This window comes from Delphinus delphis, chromosome 3 (assembly GCF_949987515.2).
Source record: "Delphinus delphis chromosome 3, mDelDel1.2, whole genome shotgun sequence".
Lineage (NCBI taxonomy): Eukaryota > Metazoa > Chordata > Mammalia > Artiodactyla > Delphinidae > Delphinus > Delphinus delphis.
Genome location: NC_082685.1, coordinates 113,281,255 through 113,305,047, shown reverse-complemented (window position 1 = coordinate 113,305,047; position 23,793 = coordinate 113,281,255). Strand labels below are relative to the sequence as shown.

Sequence of the window (23,793 nt, the reverse complement as noted above, 5' to 3'; positions counted from 1 at the left end):
CAAGGCAGGTCTCAGCCAGTCCCTCCCCACTTGGTGAGGCTTTTGATGACAGTGATGATTACGTGCCTGGGAGAAGAGAAGCAAGGCCAGACTGAAGGTGGAAAATTAATTGCCCCAAACCTGGAGAGTTCTCGGTTCAGAAGTACCGATGGCAAAGTTATATGCACGTCCTATCTGCCTTCAGAATGCTGCAGAGCTGGTGATATTCTTAAGGAAAGAACACGTCTTTGTGTGCTTTGGCCTTCCACACTCATGTTATCAAATGATCCTTTACAGTCATTCAACTGCATAGCATACTTGTACATAAGGCGGTTGTATCTGTTTTCTAGGGCTGCCACGACAGAACACCACAGACTGGGCACCTTGCATAACAGAAATTTATTTTTTCACAATTCTGGAAGCTAAAAGTCCTTTGAGTTCAAGGTGTTGGCAGGTCTGGTTTCTTCTGAGGTGTTCCTCCTTGGCTTTGCTGCCTTCTTGCTGTGTCCTCCATCTGTCTGTGGTGTCTATGTCTGAATCTCCTTTTCTTCTAAGGACACCAGTCATATTGGATTAGGGCCCACCCTACGGACCTCATTTTAACTTAATCACCTCTTTAAAGGCCCTTTCTCCAAATACAGTCACGTTCTGGCGTACTGGGGGTTAGGACTTTAACCTATGAATCTGGGGGGGAGATAGAATGAAGCCCATAAGAGCAGCCACCTTTCCAGCTCAGTGCCCTGCACATAATAAGTGTTTGGTCAATAACGTTGAATGACCAAATGAAGAGGTATTCACCAGAAGCTCTTTGCTGAAAGAGCAGTTAGTAGAGCAAAAGTGTGGTGATCCTGTGGAAGCAACTGGGCCACTCAGAGAACATATCAATCTGTTTTTTAAAAAAACAGTTACATCACTATGAAACCTGAATAAAACTAAAATTCTAGATCAACTCTAAGACACATGGAGAAAGGACATGGATGGTCCCTCTCTGAAGGACACAAATGAAATCACACTTGCAGGGGATCTGTAAATTCTCTTCTACTGTATATCATGATGCAAAGCTGATGGAGCAATTAACAGCTCTTCAGAGTTTATAAGATCGTTAGGTTGGAAGCGCCAGTATATTTTGTTTACTCTGGAGTTCAGTGTTATTTTTTAACGCGCTCACACAAACAGGAACTATCTTATGCCGGATGCAAAGCGTTTATTAGTTTTACATTGCCCTCATATTCACAAAGTTTAAGAAAAAAACCAAACCAAAAACACCGTGAGAAGTAAACTGGAGAGATGCATGATGCAGTCCCATTATCCATTACAGATTCAACATTGGCTCTGAAAAAGAGTGTACCCTTGTAATTTAAAGCCAATTGGAGGAGCATTTTAATATGAGGCTTTTGAATCATCATATTAATACCAGCAGCTAATTTGCATTAGATTAGTAAGATGACTAATTTTATAGCTTTACAAAATACACTGGAAATATATTTATTGATTTTTAAGACGTGCATCTGTCCAGATTTCTCTCTGACACAGCAGGGCCAGGACATCACTGCCTCACTCTGCGGTTTTGAAATGACGGAGGGTGGATTTGTCACTGACTGCACACAGCTGTGCTTCTGTGTGGTTTCAGCAGCAGCCCTGAGCCAGACCCGATCAAAGCCTCTGCAGAACCACGGGGTGCATAAATCTCCCGAGTCTCGGTTCAGGCAGCCAGACAGCAGCTCAATTCTGCGCCGCAGTCCTTGTAATGAGATTTTTTCCAACAGTATCGACTTCATGTTAACCCTCAGTGGGCCGCTGTGGCCTCTGCTACACAATTGGAACATTCTGTTCTGGACACTTGGTTTGTAGGGTGATCTTTCAGTTCCTTTCCAAACTCACTTCCTCCAAAAAAGCAGAAATCGGGTATGAAAATAAAATGGTTGGTGACTGTAATTCTCTCTGTCCGCATATTTCAAAGTTTACCTCCTTGGTAAAGAAATGTCAACAGATGCCCAATCTTTTTCTTTTTTTTTAATTGAAGTATAGTTGATTTACAATGTTGTGTGACTTTCAGGTGTATAGCACAGTGATTCAGATATATCTGTGTCTACGTCTATTCTTTTTCAGATCCTTTTCCCTTATAGGTTATTACCAAAAAATTGAATATAGTTCCTTGTGCTATACAGTAGGTCCTTGTTGGTTATCTGTTTTATATGTAGTAGTGTGTTTGTGTCAATCCCAAACTCCTAATTGATAACTCCCCAGTTCCCCTCACTATTCCCTTTGTAACCATAAGTTTGCTTTCTATGTCTGTGGGTCTGTTTCTGTTTTGTAAATAATTTCATTTGTATCTTTTTTTGGGGGGGGATTCCACATATGAGTGATATCATATGATATTTGTCTTTCTCTGTCTGACTTATTTCACCTAGTATGATAATCTCCAGGTTCATCCCTGTTGCTGCAAATGGCATGCTTTCATTATTTTTTATGGCTGAGTAATACCATTGTATATATGTACCACATCTTTATCCATTCAACAGATGCCCAGTCTTTGCCTCACTCTCCACTCTGTTATTTTGGCTGGTTTTTGTTTGTTTTGTGTGTTTCAGCTCCTGCTTTTCTTCAAATTTGACTAAGAAAATCCAAACCTAGGTTAAAAATAAAATGCCTAACATGCTATTATTTATGATAACATAAAGATTTATTAGTTTTGTTCCTTACATATGTTGTTAACCAAAAACTCTTTATATTTTTAAAAGGCCAAATTAAAGTCATCCTATCAGAGGCTCTGACTGGAAGCTCGCTCCTTGAGGACACTGACTTCGTATTGTGGCTGCCATTTAACTTTATTTCCTTTGTACTAAATAAGCATCCTGTGGAAACGGCATCCAGACCCCCATAACATCCAGTATTTCTGAACCACTCCTTTCCACTTGCTTTCTAAATGCATTCAATAGATTGTATTGCGGAAAAGGAGCTCTATGTCCACTTGGAAGAACAGCAAAGGCCAAAAGGACTTCTTGTCTTGCCCATAAGAGGAGCAGCCATTATCCTGTGTATCATAAGAGCTCTTAGGTTACACTCTGAAAACTGCTGAGTCGACCCCGCACCCACTTCCCTGAGGTCCTCGTTTACCCTGACCAACTGCAGACCAGTTGCAGCATATGCACCATCTGTAAAATGAAAGAGCACTTCCCACCTCTGGGGAATTCAGTGGCACGTTGATACAGAACTAATTCACTTTAAATGCTTCCTGCTGTATTCTTATGTCACTCTTTATTCTGGGAAATTGAGTCGGTTCCCACATTGAAAGCATCCTAAACAGCACCATTCTCAGACCAAATTGGCATGTAACAGGGTCCCTTGGAGGGCTTGTTAAAATGCAGGATGCTGGGTCCCAGCCCGAGAGATTCTGATTCTGTAGGTCTGAGTGGAGCCAGAGAATGTGCGTCTCTATCTAGTTCCCGCGTGGTGCTCAGGCTGGTGGTTCAGAGACCACATTTGAGAACCAGTGCTCCCCAGTGGTAGAACTAGCCACATACCTGTTCATTATTTTATCGTTAGAGGTTCAGGAGACTAGTGTTTTGAATTTATTAACAAGGTTTCCTTCTTACAGGGATTGGCGTCACTTGTATACATGACCCCTGGTCTTAGTTGTTACACTTGGATCATCAATATCAAAAATAGTAATGAAGGGATTCCCTGGTGGCGCAGTGGTTGAGAGTCCGCCTGCCGATGCAGGGGACGTGGGTTCGTGCCCCGGTCCGGGAAGATCCCACATGCCGCGGAGCGGCTGGGCCCGTGAGCCATGGCCGCTGAGCCTGCGCGTCCGGAGCCTGTGCTCCGCAACGGGAGAGGCCACAACAGTGAGAGGCCCGCGTACCGCCAAAAAAAAAAAAAAAAAAAAAGTAATGAAAATAACAGTACCTAACATTGACATGGAATTTTACAGTTTACAAAGCATTTTTACTTCCATTACCTCATTCAAGCTTCCAGATACCCCGAAGGGTTTTGTTTGGTTGGTTTTTTATCGTTAGGGAAAACTGAGGTTCAGGAAGAGTGAGTGCCTTGCTTAAGGTCACTGTGGTAGTAGAATTAGGACCGTTCCCAGGCTAACTCCAGAGCCTGTTGGTCTTCATGTTAGGGTAAGCAAACTCACTGTCCAAGGAGGAGATATGCTGATAGTTTTCAGAAGCTCTACTTCCATAAGCAGTCTTTCCTTAAGGTGATCTACCTGAGAACACACCCTTCTCCTGCTCTACAAGAGGCGGGCAGTGCTCGCTAGCGTCCTCAGCTGGTAACCTCTAGATTCTGAATAAGGGGCTATTCAAAATGTTGGAGTAAGAGATGAGAAAGTAAGAGACTCTAATGAGCAAGTAATAATTTTATTTTTTTGCTGTTCTTACCATGAGGATTTTATCTTTGTGGAATGAATGTTAGTTACTGTCACTGTGATATTGTGATTTATAATGAGAAATATATATATTTGGTCTTTGACCCCTTCCCAGGCACAGAGTTCTTAAAACCCTTGGAATTTCTCAAGAGAGTGATAAAGGTGTCTTTTGTTGTATTAACAAGGTGACTGGACAGCATCTAAGGATGGGTGAGGCCAACCTTGTGATTGGAACTTTCCGTCCTGCCCCCTCCCTCCTGGGGAGGGGAGAGGAGCTGGGGATTGAGTTTCATCACTAGTGGCCAATGACTTACTCATGCCTATGTGATGAAGCTCCCGTAAAAACTTAAAAGAGTTGGGGTTTGGAGAGCTTTGGGTTGGTGAACACATGGAGATTTCGGGACAGTGACATGCTGGGAGAGAGCACAGAAACTGAGCCCTTCCCCGCATACCCTGCCCTGCCCTATGCATCTCTTCCGTCTAGCAGTTCCTGAGTTCTATCTTTTATGATAAACTGTTAATCTGGTGAGTAGAATATTTCCCTGGGCTCTGTGAGCCACTCTAGTAAATTATTCGAACCTAAGGAGGAAGTCCTCCAATCTGTAGCCAGTTGGCCAGAAACGCAGGTGACAACTTGGGCCAGGAATTGGCCTCTGAGGATTGCAGGGATGGGGGGGCGGGGGGGGGGGGGGGTGGCTGGGAGGCGGTGGAGGGCAGTCTTGTGGGACTGAGCCCTTAACCTGTGGAATCTGCTGTTATCTCGAAGCAGATAGTGTCCGAATTGAGTTAAATTGTGAAGCACACAGATGGTATCTGAGAATTGCTTGGATATGTGAGGAAACACCCCTCCCTCCACTGGAATTGATATCAGAATCCTTAATCACCAAGTCAAAATCTTTAAGCTTTACCTACAGGCATCATTTAATTTAGAAACCATCCCAAGTATTAGAAGAAGAAAAACATAACTTTCTTCCAATGTAAAATGAAAAACTACAGCAGACTATTCTCTCTTTTTTTTTTTTTTTTTTTCTAATTTGAACAGCTTTCTCCATCAGACATGGCAATGTAATGCATCTACAATTCTAGCCAGCCAGTTTGGCAAAATAACAGCATTAGTACCTCACCCCTTTTTCTTTCATGCCTGAGAGAGTTGTTGGAAGCAGGTTCTGAAAACTCAGTTGGAGTGAACATTAACATAAGCATTACTCCAACCTCTGTATTTAGCTTTACAATGATCTCACTCTGTCAGCCCTTATGAACTGCCTGTTTTCTATGGAAATTTTTGGGTACATAAGGTGTTAAATAACAAAAATTCAACCAAGTGAATTTGAAGATCTAATTGGCTTTATTAAATGATTCCTGAGTCAGGCAGCATCCCGTCTAGCCTGTAGGAAGGAGCTCCAATGAGCTGCAAAAAAAAGGAAGGTTTATATAGACGGAAAGGGAGCAGGAAAGGGAAATTTCCAGCAAAGAGTGGATAGTTTCAGGCTTAGTTCACCCTCTTTTGGGGGATGGAAGGGGTCTTCAGGCATTGCCTCGCTAGTGCTGACCAGGAAATTCCAGGCTGACCAGTTTAGATTATATTCCTGGGGAAGTTTGAAACTGCTGTTAGGTTAGATATTAGTTCGGTTTGGTGATGTGGACTTAGCACAGGTGACTCCATTTTAGTCCTGGTGTCTCCTTTTTAACAAAGGCAATGTCTGATGCCTATGTGCTCGAATATTCCATGTGAAATACACAGGTTGCCCCCAACATACTGTGAACCAAGGTTGCATACTTCAAAACTCTTTGTGAATGAACCTTCTCCTTTTCCCAAGACTCTTACTAAAGTATATCTTCTCATGGCTTAAGTAAATGCTAATAATTGTACTCAATCCAAAATGTTAATTATGTTTATCTCTGGGTGATGAAACTTGGGGTGATTTGCTTTCTTTTACATTGTATTCTATGTTGCTTGAATTTGCCACATATGCATGTATTGGTTTTATAACTAGGAAACAACAAAGTGCTATTTGAGGGTAAAGTAAAGTGATCAAAAGAATCCTTTTGAATCAAGTCTACCCTCTTCCAGGTCATACCAGACAAATGAGACTCTCAGGGTTGATTTTTATTTCTTTTAGAATGATCCCCCGCCCAACCGCACCCCACCGCCCAGTGGATTTTACTTTGTCTACAATTTTTAGTACTCGCTGTCAGGAAGTTCTCTGCTAACCAAAGATTTTGAGCTTTTCCCTATCCCATGGAAAGAGGAAAAACAGCTGTTCAATTGTAAGGCTATTATTAAGTTCTGTGGTTCTCGTTACTAATTTCTAATACATCAAGGGGACCAAAGATTTTTTTTCATACAGGAAAACTTTTTTCCTGGTAGGAATTGTCAGAACCATAATGCTTTAACTCTTAAGATATGTTTCTAGCTCAGTAGTTTCTGTTTGGTCCCTGTTTTCCCAGACAAGGATTCATGAATGTTCTCTGGTTATAATTATATGAAGCGGTTTGAATATCAGACCAGTGAGTCTGAAGAGCATCTTCTCATGTCATCCATTTCTCCCATGTCCCTGTCCTCCTCTGCCCCAGCATGTCCATCGTGTTTCTTTCCCTCGGCCCTGATTTTAGAGTCCTTTTCTCATACTGCCCCTCACAGACTCACACTTTTTCTTTATTGTGACCCCAGAGTTGCCCTCAGGCCCCACTGTCCCAGCTGAGGTCTGTATCCAAGTAAGTAGGTATTTCTTTGCTCCATCAGACTTTGCCTACCCACATCTCAGATTGTGGGTTGGTTTCAAATAACCTTTTCATCTGCTGCACCATGCTTGTGCCCATTAAAACCAAACCCCCTGGCCCGGTGATATCCATATGAGCTGTCACACCAGGATACCCCCAGCTCTTCCCCGGGATTCTGCTAAGCCCTGGTCCACTAGAGAGTGGACTGCCTCACTTCAGCCCCTCGTAGATACGAAGTACACTGTCAAGATTGTTTTTCCTGATCCCTTTTTATTTATTTACTTTTTTAAAGATTTTTTTGATGTGGACCATTTTTAAAGTCTTTATTGAAATCGTTACAATATTGCTTCTCTTTTATGTTTTGGGTTTTTTTTCCGTGGGGCATGTGGGATCTTAGCTCCCCACCCGGGGATTGAAGCTACACCCCCTGCATTGGAAGGCGAAGTTAACCACTGGACCGCCAGGGAAGTCCCCCTGGTCCCTTTTTAAAAACTCAAAACCTAACAAAGAGATGGCAGGTGGGTTGCAGAATATGTGCTATGGTCTTTTTATGAAACGGTGGGCAAGGATTTCCACTTTATTTTTTTGAATTTTTGAATCTTATTTTATATATTTATTTTATACAGCAGGTTCTTATTAGTTATCCATTTTATACATATTAGTGTATACATGTCAATCCCAATCTCCCAATTCATCCCACCACGACCCCCACCACTTTCCCCGCTTGGTGTCCACATGTTTGTTCTCTACACTTGTGTCTCTATTTCTGCCCTGCAAACCAGTTCATCTGTACCATTTTTCTAGGTTCCACATATATGTGTTAATATACGATATTTGTTTTTCTCTTTCTGACTTACTGCACTCTGTATGACAGTCTCTAGGTCCATCCACATCTCTACAAATGACCCAATTTCATTCCTTTTTATGGCTGAGTAATATTCCATTGTATATTTATACCACATCTTCTTTATCCATTCTTCTGTCGATAGGCATTTAGGTTGCTTCCATGACCTGGCTATTGTAAATAGTACTGCAATGAACATTGGGGTGCATATGTCTTTTTGAATTATGGTTTTCTCTGGGTATATGCCCAGTAGTGGGATTGCTGGGTCATATGGTAATTCTATTTTTAGTTTTTTAAGGAATGCCCATACTGTTCTTCATAGTGGCTGTATCAATTTACATTCCCACCAACAGTGCAAGAGGGTTCCCTTTCCTCCACACCCTCTACAGCATTTGTTGTTTGTAGATTTTCTGATGGTGCCCATTCTAACTGGTGTGAGGTGATACCTCATTGTAGTTTTGATTTGCATTTCTCTAATAATTAGTGATGTTGAGCAGCTTTTCATGTGCTTCTTGGCCATGTGTATGTCTTCTTTGGAGAAATGTCTATTTAGGTCTTCTGCCCAGTTTTGGATTGGGTTCTTTGTTTCTTTAATATTGAGCTGCATGAGCTGTTTATATATTTTGGAGATTAATCCTTTGTCTGTTGATTCATTTGCAAATATTTTCTCCCATACTGAGGGTTGTCTTTTCATCTTGTTTGTAGTTTCCCTTGCTTTGCAAAAGATTTTAAGTTTCATTAGGTCCCATTTGTTTATTTTTCTTTTTATTTCCATTACTGTAGGAGGTGGATCAAAAAAGATCTTGCTGTGATTTATGTCAAAGAGTGTTCTTCCTATGTTTTCCTCTAAGGGTTTTATAGTGTCCAGTCTTACATTTAGGTCTCTAATCTACTTTGAGTTTATTTTTGTGTGTGGTGTTAGGGAGTGTTCTAATTTCATTCTTTTACATGTAGCTGTCCAGTTTTCCCAGAACCACTTATTGAAGAGACTGTCTTTTCTCCATTGTATATCCTTGCCTCCTTTGTCATGGATTAGTTGAACATAGGTGCATGGGTTTACCTCTGGGCTTTCAATCCTGTTCCATTGATCTATATTTCTGTTTTTATGCCAGTACCATATTGTCTTGATTACTGTAGATTTGTAGTATAGTCTGAAGTCAGGGAGTCTGATTCCTCCAGCTCCGTTTTTTTCCCTTAAGACTGCGTTGGCTATTCAGGGTCTTTTGTGTCTCTGTACGAATTTTAAGATTATTTGTTCTAGTTCCATAAAAAATGCCATTGGTAATTTGATCGGGATCGCACTGAATCTGTAGATTGCTTTGGGTAGTATAGTCATTTACACAATATTGATTCTTCTAATCCAAGAACATGGTATATATCTCCATCTGTTTGTATCATCTTTAATATCTTTCATCAGTGTCTTATAGTTTTCTGCATACAGGTCTTTGTCTCCCTAGATAGGTTTATTCCTAGGTATTTTATTCTTTTTGTTGTAATGGGAAATGGGAATGTTTCCTTAATTTCTCTTTCAGATTTTTCATTCATTAGTGTATAGGAATGCAAGAGATTTCTGTGCATTAATTTTGTGTCCTGCAATGTTACTAAATTCATTGATTAGCTCTGGTAGTTTTCTGGTGGCATCTTTAGGATTCTCTATGTATAGTATCATGTCATCTGAAAACAGTGACAGTTTTACTTCTTCTTTTCCAATTTGTATTCCTTTCATTTCTTTTTCTTCTCTGATTGCCATGACTAGGACTTCAAAACTATGTTGAATAATAGTGGTGAGAGTGGACATCCTTGTCTTGTTCCTGATCTTAGAGGAAATGCTTTCAGTTTTTCACCATTGAGAATGATGTGTGCTGTGGGTTTGTCATATATGGCCTTTATTATGTTGAGGTAGGTTCCCTCTATGCCCACTTTCTGGAGAGTTTTTATCATAAATGGGTGTTGAATTTTGTCAAAAGCTTTTTCTGCACCTATTGAGATGATCATATGGTTTTTATTCTTCAGTTTGTTAATATGGTGTATCACATTGATTGATTTGCATATATTGAAAAATCCTTGCATCCCTGGGATAAATCCCACTTGATCATGGTGTATAATCTTTTTAATGTTGGATTCTATGTGCTAGTATTTTGTTGAGGATTTTTGCATCTATATTCATCAGTGATATTGGTCTGTAATTTTCTTTTTTTGTAGTATCTTTGTCTGGTTTTGGTATCAGGGTGATGGTGGCCTCATAAAATGAGTTTGGAAGTATTCCTGCCTCTGCAATTTTTTGGAAGAGTTTGAGAAGGATGGGTGTTAGCTCTTCTCTAAATGTTTGATAGAATTCACCTGTGAAGCCATCTGGACTTTTGTTTGTTGGAAGATTTTTAATCACAGTTTCAATTTCATTACTTGTGATTGATCTGTTCATATTTTCTATTTCTTCCTGCTTCAGTCTTGCAAGGTGAAACCCTTTTAAGAATTTGTCCATTTCTTCCAGGTTGTCCATTTTGTTGGCATAGAGTTGCTTGTAGTAGCCTCTTAGGATGCTTTGTATTTCTGCGGTGTCTGTTGTAACTTCTTTTTCATTTCTAATTTTATTGATTTGAGTCCTCTCCCTCTTTTTCTTGATGACTCTGGCTAAAGGTTTATCAATTTTGTTTATATTATCAAAGAACCAGCTTTTAGTTTTTTTGATCTTTGCTATTGTTTTCTTTATTTCTATTTCATTTATTTCTGCTCTGATTTTTATGATTTCTTTCATTCTACTAACTTTGGGTTTTGTTTGTTCTTCTTTCTCTAGTTCTTTTAGGTGTAAGGTTAGATTGTTTATTTGAGATTTTTCTTGTTTCTTGAAGTAGGCTTGTATTGCTATAAACTTCCATCTTAGAACTGCTTTTGCTGCATCCCATAGGTTTTGGCTCGTCGTGTTTTTGTTGCCATTTGTCTCTTGGTATTTTTTGATTTCTTCAATGATGTCTTGGTTATTTAGTAACGTATTGTTTAACCTCCATGTGTTTGTGTTTTTTACATTTTTTTCCCTGTAACTGATTTCTAATCTCATAGCGTTGTGGTCAGAAAAGATGCTTGATATGATTTCAATTTTCTGAAATTTACTGAGGCTTGATTTGTGACCCAAGATGTGATCTATCCTGGAGAATGTTCCATGTGCACTTGAGAAGAAAGTGTAATCTGCTGTTTTTGGATGGAATTTCCTATAAATATCAATTAAATCTATCTGGTCTATGGTGTCATTTAAAGCTTGTGTTTCCTTTTAATTTTCTGTTTGAATGATCTGTCCATTGGTGTAAGTGAGGTGTTAAAGTCCCCCACTATTATTGTGTTACTGTCGATTTCCTCTTTTATAGCTGTTAGCATTTGCCTTATGTATTGAGGTGCTCCTATGTTGGGTGCGTATATATTTACAATTGTTATAACTTCTTCTTGGATTGATCCCTTGATCATTATGTAGTGTCCTTCCTTGTCTCTTGTAACATGCTTTATTTTAAAGTCTATTTTATCTGATATGAGTATAGCTACTCCAGCTTTCTTTTGATTTCCATTTGCATGGAATATCTTTTTCCATCCTCTCAGTTTCAGTCTGTATGTGTCCCTAGGTCTGAAGTGGGTCTCTTGTAGACAGCATATATATGGGTCTTGTTTTTGTATCCATTCAGTGAGCCTGTGTCTTTTGGTTGGAGCATTTAATCCATTCACGTTTAAGGTAATTATCAATATGTATGTTCCTATGACCATTTTCTTAATTGTTATGGGCTTATTGTTGTAGGTCCTTTTCTTCTCTTGTGTTTCCCACTTAGCGAAGTTCCTTTAGCATTTGTTGAAGAGCTGGTTTGGTGGTGCTGAATTCTCTTAGCTTTTGCTTGTCTGTAAAGCTTTTGATTTCTCCATCAAATCTGAGTGTGATCCTTGCCAGGTAGAGTAGTCTTGGTTGTAGGTTCTTCCTTTTCCTCATTTTAAAGATACCATGCCACTCCCTTCTGGCTTGTAGAGTTTCTGCTGAGAAATCAGCTGTTAACATTATGGGAGTTCCCTTGTATATTATTTGTCATTTTTCCCTTGTTGCTTTCAATAACTTTTCTTTGTCTTTAATTTTTGTCAGTTTGATTACTATGTGTCTTGGCGTGTTTCTCCTTGGGTTTATCCTGCCTGGGACTCTCTGTGCTTCCTGGACTTGGGTGGCTATTTCCTTTCCCATGTTAGGGAAGTTTTCGACTATAATCTCTTCAAATATTTTCTTGGGTCCTTTCTCTCTCTCTTCTCCTTCTGGGACCCCTATAGTGCGAATGTTGTTGTGTTTAATGTTGTCCCAGAGGTCTCTTAGGCTGTCTTCATTTCTTTTCATTCTTTTCTTTTTTTAAATAAATTTATTTATTTATTTTTTGCTTTATTGGGTCTTCATTGCTATGCACGGGCTTTCTCTAGTTGCAGCAAGCGGGGGCTACTGTCCATTGCAGTGCACGGGCTCCTCATTGCAGCGGCTTCTCTTGTTGTGGAGCACAGGCTCTAGGCGTTGAGACTTCAGTAGTCACATCACACAGGCTCAGTAGTTGTGGCTCATGGACTCTAGAGCACAGCCTCAGTAGTTGTGATGCACGGGCTTAGTTGCTCCGTGGCATGTGGGATCTTCCTGGACCAGGGCTCAAACCCATGTTCTTTGCATCTGTAGGCGGATTCTTAACCACTGCGCCACCAGGGAAGTCCTCTTTTCATTCTTTTTTCTTTATTCTCTTCCGCAGCAGTGAATTCCACCATTCTGTCTTCCAGGTCACTTATCTGTTCTTCTGCCTCAGTTATTCTGCTATGGATTCCTTCTAGTGTAGTTTTCATTTCAGTTATTGTATTGTTCATCTCTGTTTGTTTGTTCTTTAATTCTTCTAGTTCTTTGTTAAACATTTCTTGCATCTTCTCTATCTTTGCCTCCATTCTTTTTCCGAGGTCCTGGATCATCTTCACTCTCATTATTCTGAGTTCTTTTTCTGGAAGGTTGCCTATCTCCACTTCATTTAATTGTTTTTCTGTAGTTTTATCTTGTTCCTTCATCTGGTACGTAACCCTCTGCCTTTTCATCTTGTCTGTCTTTCTGTGAGTGTGGTTTTTGTTCCACAGGCTGCAGGATTGTAGTTCTTCTTGCTTCTGCTCTCTGCCCTCTGGTGGATGAGGCTATCTAAGAGGTTTTTGCAAGTTTTCTGATGAGAGGGACTGGTGGTGGTGGGTAGAGCTGGGTGTTGCTCTGGTAGACAGAGCTCAGTAAAACTTTAAACTGCTTGTCTGCTGATGGGTGGGGCTGGGTTCCCTCCCTGTTGGTTGTTTGGCCTGAGGCGACCCAACACTGGAGCCTACCTGGGCTCTTTGGTGGGGCTAATGGTGGACTCTGGGAGGGCTCACGCCAAGGAGTACTTCCCAGAACTTCTGCTCCCAGTGTCCTTGTCCTCATGGTGAGACACAGCCACTTCCTGCCTCTGCAGGAGACCCCCCCAACAGCAGCAGGTGGGTCTGGTTCAGTCTCCTGTGGGGTCACTGCTCCTTCCCCCGGGTCCTGATGCACACACTACTTTGTGTGTGCCCTCCAAGAGTGGAGTCTCTGTTTCCCCCAGTCCTGTGGAAGTCCTGCAATCAAATCCCGCTAGGCTTCGAAGTCTGATTCTCTGGGAATTCCTCCTCCCGTTGCCAGACCCCCAGGTTGGGAAGCCTGAGGTGGAGCTCAGAACCTTCACTCCAGTGGGTGGACTTCTGTGGTATAAGCGTTCTCCAGTCTGTGAGTCACCCACCCAGCAGTTATGGGATTTGATTTTACTGTGGCTGCGCCCCTCCTACCGTCTCATTGTGGCTTCTCCTTTGTCTTTGGATGTGGGGTACCTTTTTTGATGAGTTCCAGTGTCTTTCTGTCGATGATTGTTCAGCAGTTAGTTGTGATTCCAGTGCTCTTGCCAGAGGGAGTGAGCACACGTCCTTCTACTCCGCCATCCTGAACCAGTCTGTCTGGATTTTCACTTTAAACAATACTGATCTCCAACCCTTAATAGCTCCACCTTATATTCTAACCCTCACTGAGGCTGCTTTGTGCTTTGGCTGCCCCTGGCTGGGTCTCTAGCCCTCAGAACTGGAGGGCACCCTACCTTTCCAATCTATGTATTTATCCCCCCAGGGCAGGTACCCTGCCAGGTCTAATTTAAGAGTGCAGCAGTTGACTTAGAATGCATGTGAACGAGAACCCTGCAGGAAAGAAAAAGCGCAACAACTTTCGTGGGTTTAGCTTTTAGGACAGAGAGTCTGACTTGATTCCAGCTTCCCCTCAGACTTGCAGGTAAAGGTCAGCAGGGAAAAGCCTTTTAAAAGCACCTCATGTCTGTATCCTATGAACCCAGGGTGCCCCCCAGTGTTGGTTAGGGTTAATCACAGTCTACCATTTCTTAGAACACCCTAGAATGGACAAGGGGTGCATTTTAGCTTTGTAATTTGTGCCTGTCCTGATTTAATGTCAGAAACTTTTCCTTCCTTTGTCACCTCTGGAAACTCAGTCTATCAGAGAGCTCATGAGGTATTTTTTAAAACTCTGTTTGGTTTGCCTTTGTGCAAACTGGACTCTGATGGAAGGAGAATGTTTCCATGGAAACTCATTTCCCAGCCAGAATACCGCCCACTCCCAAATCTTCTTTTTGATCTGCCTCCCCTTTAAAATGTCACTATGTTCATCTTTTCAAGACCTTCATGAAACTAACAAACACTGGCCAGTTCACACCTTCACCTTGCCCTCAGAAGACAAAGGCATTTATAAAACAAACGACCAGCAAATTCCTCCTCGTTACTAAGCTTGTCAGTCTCTAAAATTGCACTTAAACTTCTTCAACCTGCCTCCTACCAAACGAAAATGACTGCTAGACTTCTGAACACCTTTTTTAAAAATCTTCCTTAATCTAACTCTGTATCAAAGCACACCTCCACTTAGCTTATCCAGACGGGTTGTCAGACTTCACACCGACCTCGAGGCAACCGTGGAATTTAGAAACCTCCACAAGTGTTCTTTAGCTACCAAATTTCGAGAGCCCCTGAGTTAAGCAAAGAAATTACTTGCTTTCCCTACTTATCTATTAATCTTATTAATTAACATGTAATCTTATTCAATAATCTCACAGTTATTGCTGCCTCTGGGGCTAAATGTTCTTTCTAGCTCCTGTGTGTGTGTGTGTCAGGAGTTTGGCTAGGAGATATACGGTAGAAGGTGAAGTCCTCATTGAGGTCACAAAAGTCAGAACTCTCTCTTCTGTAGTTTGAATCCTTCGAAGCAGTAACTCCGGACTGTGTGGCGGTTCACTGCAGGCTGTAGTTTGTATGTGATGCGTCTAGATGGCTGCTAGAGACCAGGGCAGCATAGCATGGTCACGATCAGAAGGGCAACTGCCTCAGGAAATCTCCCTTTGGCAAGGAGGAATGGCCTGCGTTTCCCTAGTCCCCAGGGTTAGGAACTCCCTCTTCAGGAGTTACCTTTGTCCAGGAGAGCTTGGCCTAGAGAGTGGAAGGAGCTTCAGTATGGAACCTGAGCCCTGCCTGGCCTTTGATCACCTCTGCTGTTAAAAGCAAAAAGAATGTTGTCTGTTCAGACACAACCAGTTGACATAGTGCTAAGCCCAAAGCAATACAGTCTGAAGGCTTCCAAATCAGATTAGTTTATAAAGTATCTAGTCCTATGCCTGGAGCTTTGGTATATTACTGATAATGTAATCTTGCTCCTGTTGTCATCTGACCACTCTTTGTTAAATTGAGGTTGTAATTTACACACAAAAAGATTCCTCTTAAGTGTGCCCTTCTACGGATTTTGACAATTGTATACATCCATGTAACCACCACCCAAATCAAGATAAATGGGGTATTATACCCATTTTCAGTCAGCCCCTCCACTCCCCACCCCAAAGTCAACCACTGTTCTGATTTCTATAGCCAAAGATTAGTTCTGCCCATTCCTGAATTTCACAGAAATAAAGTATAGAACTTTCTGGCTTCTTTAACTCAGCATAATGTTTTAAAAATTCATTGATAAATTCATAACGTTGCATGTATCAGTAGTTCATTCCTTTTTATTGTAAAATAGAATCCCTTTATATAGATTCACATAATGTGTTCCTCCGTTCTCCCATTGATGGACATTTGAGTTGCCTGCAGTTTTATGTGGGGCTTTTTTGGGGGGAGGAGAGGGGTTAATTTTAATTTTCCTAAAGGCTGCTTTCTGACCATTTTTTTAATATAAATTTATTTGTTTTATTTATTTTTATTTTTGGCCGTGTTGGGTCTTCGTTGCTATGCGGGGGCTACTTTTCATTGTGGTGTGTGGGCTTCTCATTGCGGTGGCTTCTCTTATTGCGGAGCACGGGCTCTAGGCACACGGGCTTCAGTAGTTGTGGCTCGCGGGCTCTAGAGCGCAGGCTCAGTGGTTGTAGCGCACGGGCCCAGTTGCTCCGCAGCATGTGGGATCTTCCCGGACCAGGGCTTGAACCCGTGTCCCCTGCATTGGCAGGTGGATTCTTAACCACTGCGCCACCAGGGAAGCCCTCTCTGACCATTTTCATACAAGTCTTTTGAGCAGCTTCAGCTCTGCTTACATTTTCATTTCTCTTCGATAAATACCCAGGAGTAGGATTTCTGGATCACAGGGTAGATGTGTGTTTAATTTTTTAAGAAACTGCCAGTTGTCTAAAGTTGTACCATTTTACACTCTCACCAGTAATGTCTGAGAGTTCCAGTTGCCCCACATCGTTGCCAGCCCTAGGTGGGCATGGAATGGTGTCTCACTGTGGTTTTAATTTGCATGACCCTGAAGACCAATGATGTTGAACAATGGTAATTCAGTGCTAAGGCTGATTTTTTTTTAATCTTCAGTTTTTAAATCTATAAAGAGGGTTGTAGCCATGTCCCACTGGAGCCTAAGATGAGTATGTTATCTGAGCATATCTGAAAGGCTGGTCATTGCGTGCCCATAGGGACTCTGCTTAGGGCAGGAGGAGCCCCCTGGGATACAAGGAGCTCAAGATAGGAAAAAGGGAATCTTGATACTGTATTCAGCAGGTAGACAAAAGGGGAGTCACTCATGGGCGAGTTCAAAATGGAATGGGGAGAGTGGAAAGGTTGAGGCTGGAAAGCATTTGAGAGTGGAAAGCATTTCGTTGTTGAGGTGGACTTACTGAGCCATCCTCCAGGACACTGGAAAATGAAGCAGCAGGGTTTGAGGAGGAGATCAGGCAGAAGGGAAGAAAAGGTGTGAGTCATTACGGATGATGGCTGTGAGTGCTGAGAGAAGGTAGTGAACTTTGGTGATGGTGATATCATGGGGCTGGATGAGGCATGGGAACAGAGAGGTGGACCCCAGGACGCGGGCGCTGAGACGACCTGAAGAGAATACATGTTTCCCAGAGTTCTGAGAGCAGGTCTTTGGAACCCAGTGTGGCCCCTCCTGCTGAGTGGCCCCGGCTCTGCTCGAGTGACCTTGTTGGGACAGGTGGTTAAAGGTGCTTCTACTAATGGCACTGTTTCCCCATCCCTGAGGATTAGCAGGGAATTTTAAGAGCAAACTTTCCCACACTATGAAACAAGAACACAAATGCTACAGGAAGTAGATCGTTATTACCTTCTTTTTTTGGTAATAAGCATTTATATGCTGCAGGTGTTATCAGAAAGCATTTGATGGAGAATGCAGCCCTCTACCAAAACCCCAGGGGGAAAAAACATTCCTTTGTTCTTCTTATTGTGTGCCACCTTTACTTGTTCTTTAGGGTGTGTTTAAAAGCATATGAGGGGGCTTCCCTGGTGGCGCAGTGGTTGAGAGTCTGCCTGCCGATGCTGGGGACACGGGTTCGTGCCCCGGTCCGGGAAGATCCCACGTGCCACGGAGCGGCTGGGCCCGTGAGCCATGGCTGCTGAGCCTGCGCGTCCGGAGCCTGTGCTCCGCAACGGGAGAGGCCACAACAGTGAGAGGCCCGCGTACCGCAAAAAAAAAAAAAAAAAAAAAAAGCATATGAGGAGGGCTTCCCTGGTGGCGCAGTGATTGGGAATCCGCCTGCCAATGCAGGGGACACGGGTTGGAGCCCTGGTCCGGGAAGATCCCACATGCCGCGGAGCAACTACGCCTGTGCACCACAACTACTGAGCCTGTGCTCTAGAGCCCGCGAGCCACAACTACTGAGCCCACATGCCTAGAGCCCGTGCTCCGCAACAAGAGAAGGCACTGCAATGAGGAGCCCGTGCAGCACAACGAGGAGTAGCAACGAAGACCCAACACAGCCAAAAATAATAAATAAATTAAATAAATAAATTTATTTTTTAAAAAAAGAAAAAAAAAGCATGTGAGTAGAAAAAAATGGCAACCCCTGTAGATCAATTTCATAGCAAAAAAAAAAAATCAAAAGAGCTTAAAACTTAATAACAAAACCTAACAGAAAAACAAAATGCGTTCGTACAGGAATAAAATCTAAAGTCTTCTGAAGTCTTGTTTCCAAACCTTTGTCTGAAAACAAGTTTTAAAATATCCTTATTATCTCTATCAATTTTGAGTACTTGTGCCACAGATGGGCACAATGACTAGTTTACAGGAAGATCTCATCCTGGGCATATTGACATTTGGGCTGGATAATTCTTTGGGGGTGGAAGGAGCTGCCCTGTGCATTATAAAATATTTAGCAGCATCCCTGGCCTCTGCCCACTAGATGCCAGTAGTAACCCTCCTCCCCCAAGCTCATGGTAATAAAAAAATGTCTCCAGACATTGCCAAATGTCTCCTAAGATATGATTACCACATTTAGCAAATAAAAATGCAACTAGGATGCCTAGTTACATGTGAATTTTATAGACCCACAGACATAGAAAACAAACTTATGATTACCAAGGGGGAAAGGGATAAATTAGGAGGTTGGGATTAATTTATACATCCTACTATATATAAAGTAGATAACCAATGAGGACCTACTGTTATAGCACAGGGAACTATACTCAATATTTTGTAATAACCTATAAGGGAAAAGAATCTGAAAAAGAATAGATATATAATCACTGTGCTGTACACCTGAAACTAACATAACATTGTAAATCAACTATACTTGAATTTTTAAAAAGTGAATGTCAGATAAACAGCAAATAATTTTTAGTGTAAGTATGTCCCAAATAGTGCATGGGACATACTTTTTTCTTTCTTTTTAATTTATTTATTTTTGGCTGCGTTGGGTCTTTCTTGCTGCGTGAGTGCTTTCTCTAGTTGCGGTGCGTGGGCTTCTCATTGCAGTGGCTTCTCTTGTCGCGGAGCACGGGCTCCAGGCACGCGGGCTCCAGGCGCGCGGGCTTCAGTAGTTGTGGCATGTGGGCTCAGTATTTGTGGCTCGCGGGCTCTATAGCGCAGGCTCAGTAGTTGTGGCACAGGGGCTTAGTTGCTCCGCGGCATGTGGGATCTTCCCGGAACAGGGCTGGAACCCGTGTCCCCTGCATTGGCAGGCAGATTCTTAACCACTGTGCCACCAGGGAAGTCTGCATGGGACATACTTATACTAAAAATTTTTTAGATCGAATATGACTGGTGACCTGATTTTATGTGGCCACCCTGCGGCAGGGGGATCGGGGTGGCAGGGAAAGCAGGATCGTTGATGCATTAAACAAGATGATGTGCGTGAGGTACCTGGCACATGGTGAGTGTACTATAAATATTCTGGGAATCTGCTACAGGCCTTGAATGCACTTATCTGTATCCCTCCTGGAGGCTGCAGTTGGAAGCTCAAAGCTTCCTGTCCTTTACCACAACTGTAATCGGAGTGGGGTGCGCCATCATGAGGAGAAAGGGAGCCCACGTGTGAATCTGTAAGCGCTGGTACTAGCGTTCTGGTTAAAGCTGGTTTTATAGCTGCTCTACTGGAGCAGCAGTCTGCCTGTGCTCTAGTGCTCTGTCACCGTGGGCTCCCTGAGTTTTTACATCATTTCTCTTAAGTAGCAGCCAGAGAAGGTGACGTTGAGTGAAAAACTGCTGCGCTTGTCCCAGACTCAGTCACTCTGGGTTTGATTTTTCTGGCGCCGCAGCCCTAGAAAACCATTCTCTGGGATGCACCAGGACCAATCATTTCCACAGTGGGTAGCAGTGAGGACCTTCTTTCTGGGCCAAGATTAATGACCCAAGCAATCAGCCTTTCCAGAGAGCAAAGGTGAAATGTAACTCTGGGTAGATGCCTGACATTTTGAAACAAAGGGAAAAGGGGGTGGGGGCGGGTGAGGAGAAATAGCATTTGTATGTCTCACGCAGGGTCATAAATCAGGGATGGGCAAGAGTGAACTGGGTTTCTGCCAACAATTGAACTGATTTGGGTTCCTATGTTCTATTTTCAAACAATCTGTATGAAACATGCTTTAAAGACATGAGAAGTGCCCCTTTGAGTTACGTCTTGGTATATGAACTCTTGAGAGTTTTACTTTTCCAAAAGGAAGTCCAGTTCTTGTGGGGGAAGTCTTAAGTCTGTCCACGAGAAAGTACATTCGTTGCTCTAGAGGGAAGCCAAACTATAACATTAGAAACTGGGGGAAATGAAGAAGTATTGGCAAAGTGTACAAACTTTCAGTTGTAAGTTGAATAAGTTCCAGGGATCTAATATGACCATAGTTCTGTGTGTGTTATAGTGACAACAGATAAATAATTCTGTATTGTATACTTGAAATTTGTGGAGTAGATCTTAAATGTGGGTTGGTGTATATGTGTATTAACTTGATTATGATAATCATTTCACAAGCTATATATATATATATATATATATCAAATCATCACTTTGTACACCTTAAACGGGTACATTTTAGAATTGTCCATCATACCTCAATAAAGCTTGAAAAAACAAAAATTGTAAAGACGTCCTTGGTGGTCCAGTGGTTAAGACTCTGCACTTCCACTGCCTGCGGGGGCTTGAGTTTGATCCCTGGTTGGAGAACTAAGATCCCACATGCCATGTGGTGCGACCAAGAAATAAGAAAATTTTTTAAAAATCGTAAAGAGTTCCAACATATTTCAAAATACCACCATGCATGACCTCCTACCACAAGGAAATTCAGCTAGAAATCAGTTACCGAAACAAAACTCCATATATTTGGAAATTAGGAAATATAATGATATGTTTCCAAAAAGTCACTTTTGAAGATATTAGGCAAATACTCTGATTTTAAAGGAATCCAAGAACAGGTTACTTATTGATTAACTAAATAAGCATTTGTCGAGTGACTACTCTTTGCCATGTTTTGTACTAAAGATGAATAAGACGTGGCCCCTGCCCTCCAGGAAGAGACTTGCCGATGAATGATTGCTCTCTGCTGCGGCTTTTCTCTGTGTCAGGCACCATGCTAAGGGCTGTGGGAATTCACAGGATCCCAAGATAGCTCAGTGGGAGAAGTGAATACTTGTTAATGTGTCTGGAAGAATTTACAGAGGATGTTCCTCTCTACTTGGTGAAAAGAAGACTGAAGCTTAGGAGTTCTCCAAACTGACAAGGATGGGGAAGGGTAAAGATGTAAAGATGTTGCACAGAAGGTAGCAAAGATTGGAAGGAGGGATTTCTGAGGAATGAGGCTGGAGAGATGGGCAGGAGCCAGGTCTTGGAGGGCCCTGTGGTCACACTAAAGAATCTGAACTTTATCCTGAAGGGCCAGTGGAGAACCACTAAAAGGTTTCAAGCTAGTAAGTGAGTTTGTGATTCCGTTTTTCTTATGGAAAGATCTCTTGAAGGTACATGGAAGATAGATTAGACTAGGCAGGTTGGAAGCTGGTTGGAAACTCTGTTAAAGAGAGGTGGTATTCAAATAACAAATGCTGGCAAGGGTGTGGAGAGAACTGTACACTGTTGGTGGGCCTGTAGATTGGTGCAGCCACTGTGGAAAACAGTACTTCCCTGGTGGTGCAGTGGATAAGACTCCATGCTCCCAGTGCAGGGGGGCCAGGTTTGACCCCTGGTCAGGGAACTAGATCCCACATGCATGCTGCAACTGAGAATTTGCATGCCACAACTAAGGAGCCCACCTGCCGCAACTAAGGAGCCCATGTGCTGCAACTAAGGAGCTGGTGAGCCACAACTAAGGAGCCCGCTGGCCGCAACTAAGACCCAGTGCAAACAAATGAATAAATAACTACTAAAAAAAAAAGAAGGAAAACTGAAAATGGAACCACCATATGACCCAGCAATTCCACTCTTGGGTATATATCTGAAGAAAAAAACGAAAACAACTACTTCAAAAAGGTACATGAGGGAATGGCTCTTGGCCTGCGGTGGGTTCAAGGTCCCCGGCTGGTCTGGGGCTCCCGTGCTCTGCTTCTCCCCACTGAGCTGCTGCCTGGTGCAGAGGACGCCATGGCGCTCTGGATCACCAGGATGAGCTGCTAAGGACGGTGAACAAACGCGGCTCTCCTGGCTCGCTGTGTCTCCTCTCCCTATCTCGCCTGCTGGAGTTCCCCTGGCAGGAGTGGACCGGGACAGATTTGGGGGGTGGATGGCAGTCAGTGGGCCCCTAAAATGGTGGGAGAGTTTGGGGTGCAGACGGATGGAGAGAGGAAGAACACGAAAATTAATGCTGAAAATAAGGCGAAGGTCAGTATGGCAGGCACAAAGCGCGTGCCTGTGGCCACTGTTGCAACCTCTAAGCCCGGGCTGAGGCCAAGGACAGCTCTTGGAGACATCGGCAACAAAGTCAGTGAACAGCCACAGGCCAAACTACCCCTGAAAAAGGAAGCAAAAACTTTAGGTGCTGGAAAAGTTATTGCTAAAAATCTACCAAAACCTCTGGAAAAGGCTCCTGTACCTGTGCCGGAGCCCCCAGCGGAGCTGGATCTGGAGCCAGAGCCAGAACCCGAGCCTGTTAAAGCAGAGAAACTTCCCCCTGAGCCTATTTTGGTTGATACTCCCTCTCCAAGCCCCATGGAAACATCTGTCTGTGCCCCTGCAGGAGAATATGTGTGTCAGGCTTTCTCTGATGTAATTCTTACAGTGAGTGATGTGGGTGCAGAAGATGGAGCGGATCCAAACCTTTGTAGTAAATATGTAAAAGATATCTATGCTTATCTGAGACAACTGGAGGAAGAGGAAGCAGTCAGACCAAAATACCTACTGGGTCGTGAAATCACTGGAAACATGAGAGCCATCCTAACTGACTGGCCAGTGCAGGTTCAAATGAAATTCACTTACTCCAGGAGACCATGTACATGACTGTTTCCATGATTGACCAGTTCATGCAGGATAGTTGTGTGCCCAAGAAGATGCTGCAGCTGGTTGGTGTCACTGCCATGTTTACTGCAAGTAAATACGAGGAAATGTACCCTCCAGAAATTGGTGACTTTGCCTTTGTGACTGACAACACCTACCCTAAGTACCAAATCAGACAGATGGAAATGAAGATTCTAAGAGCTTTAAATTTTAGTCTGGGTCGCCCTCTACCCCTGCATTTCCTTTGGAGAGCATCTAAGATTGGAGAGGTTGATGCTGAGCTACAAACTTTGGCCAAATATCTGTTGGAACTATGTTGGACTACGATATGGTGCACTTTCCTCCTTCTCAGGTTGCAGCGGGAGCATTTTGTTTAGCACTGAAAATTCTTGATAATGGTGGATGGGCACCAACTCTACAGCATTACCTGTCATACACTGTCAACAATCGCTTCTTGTTGTTATGCAACACCTGGCTAAGAATATAGTCATGGTGAATCGTGGGCTTACAAAGCACATGACTATCAAGAACAAGTAGGCCACATCTAAGCATGCTAAGATCAGCACTCTAGCACAGCTGAATTCTGCACTCGTTCAAGATTTAGCCAAGGCTGTGGCAAAGGCTTAACTTGTGAACTTTGGAATACTATAATATCTGCAAATAAAATT

The 23,793-nt window shown here is 42.7% G+C and overlaps 1 protein-coding gene and 1 pseudogene across 1 annotated transcript in view; both read left to right on the top strand.

Moving 5' to 3' along the window:
- SV2C (synaptic vesicle glycoprotein 2C) overlaps positions 1 to 23,793 on the top strand; it is a 179,802-nt gene that overhangs the window by 112,961 nt on the left and 43,048 nt on the right. The gene's annotated exons all lie outside the window — the stretch shown is intronic.
- Positions 22,439 to 23,752, top strand: LOC132421627 (G2/mitotic-specific cyclin-B1 pseudogene; annotated as a pseudogene).